Genomic DNA, 1,927 nt, shown 5'->3' with positions numbered 1-1,927 from the left:
TTCGAGTGCATGCGACAGATATGAAGCTCCTAGTGTATGCCGATTATGTTGCGAAGAGCTGACTCGACCACGAAAGTATCACAGCAACTTCTGAAACGGTGAAACAGTTTCGAGAAGCGTCACCGGAAGTTAAATGGGGAAAGTGCATCGAGTTCTGACACGGTGAGTGGTCATTAACCTCAGATAATTTTGATAATGCGATATGGGTGGCCACTCCTGCGAAATACTGGGTGTCTCCTCTGTCTGTTATAAAAAGAATGACGATTTTTGGCGACATCAGGTGCAAGAACACGCGGAGAAATTGAAAAGTAGAAGGATGTATATTTTCCGCTCTTTGCGCTGGCCACCGTGTGTAACCTTGCTTGAAACAGCGCAAAGGACGAGGACGTAGACAGAAGAGGACAGACACAGCGATGATTAAGGTTGCATTTGGTCTAGACGTCGACACCTTGAGATATGTACCGCTGCTGTTCTTCATCCGGAAGTTTGTTTTAAACCTGTCTCAGAAGTGACACGAGCTCGGGAGCTGGTTCCTTCGGCTGAACAGCGAATTTCGGAACAAGGGCCAGTGCCTCAGCGACGTCCTTGGGGAGCTCCAGGTTTTCTGGGTTGTGGACCTGCCCGCTTAAGTTGAGTTTGCGGTCGTTCGCGTGTCCTCAAGTACGTCAAGGTCTGTTGCCCGAGGAATACCACTGTACGGTCCGCGATTAGTATGAAATGTCGCTGTCGTAGTCGACGCTTGTCGGTTGCGGGATCCAGGTAACTCTGTAGGTGAACAGAAAGAGACGTTCTGTGCAGGCAAGCTAGTCTTTGCCATTCTGATCTCAAAATCCTGCTGATCCGAGCACCGTGACACACTGAAGGTTGGAAACTTCCAAACAGGGCGATAACATCTTCTGGGAGTTTATTGGTTATGATGCAGGACAGCCAGCAAGCGTGCTAGGTAGACGGCGACGGCAGTAGGCGCAAAGGTCAAGTGAGGATCTGCGGATACATATTGAAAACGGGCCGCGGAACGAGAAATGAAGCTTACAGGTACTGAGGTCTGAGGTGCGGGCTAGCTAGTTGATCATGCTTGATGAAACATGATTAACATGACGAAACATGATCATGGTTGTTTTATTCTCTTCTGTCTACGCCCTTGTCCATTGATATTTCATCAAGCATGATCAATCAATTAGCCCACCCCTTAATACTTGTAAGCTTCATTTCTCGGTCCGCAGGCCCTTTTCAATGTGTCCTGTGAACATCACTTCATCTTTGCGCTTCTTGCTGTCACCGATTACCGAGCACGTTCGCTGTCCTTCCGCATCGGAACCAAGAGACTCCCAGAAGATGTTATTGCCTTGTTTGGAGATTTCCAACCTTCAGTGTGTCACGTTGCTAGGATCTGCCGGATCCTGAGATCTGAATGGCAAAGACTAGCTCGCCTGCACAGAACGTCTCTTTCTGTTCACCGACAGAGTTACCTGGATCCCGCAACGGCCAAGCGTCGACTACGACAGCGACATTTCATACTAATCGCGGACCGCACAGCGGTGTTCCTCAGACAACAGACCTTGACGTACTTGAGGCCACGCGAACGACCGCAAACTCATATCTTAAGCGGGCAGGTCCACAACCCAGAAAACCTGGAGCTCCCCAAGGACGTCGCCGAGACACTGGCCCTTGCTCCGAAATTCGCAGTTCAGCCGAAGAAGCTAGCGCCCGAGCTCCTGTCACTTGTGAGACAGCTTTCAAACAAAGTTCCGGATGAAGAAAAGCAACGGTCCATATCTCAAGGTGTCGACGTCTTGACCAAATGCAAGCTTTGTCATGCGCGTCTGTCCTGTTCTTTCTACGTCCCCGTCCCTTGCACTGTTTGATTGAACGTGATCAACCAGCTAGCCCGCACCTCAACACTCGTGTGCAATCTGTTTTCTGTTGG

The sequence above is a fragment of the Amblyomma americanum genome, chromosome 1 (genome assembly GCF_052857255.1).
Source record: "Amblyomma americanum isolate KBUSLIRL-KWMA chromosome 1, ASM5285725v1, whole genome shotgun sequence".
In the NCBI taxonomy this organism is placed as follows: Eukaryota; Metazoa; Arthropoda; class Arachnida; order Ixodida; family Ixodidae; genus Amblyomma; species Amblyomma americanum.
This window is presented reverse-complemented; position numbering follows the sequence as displayed.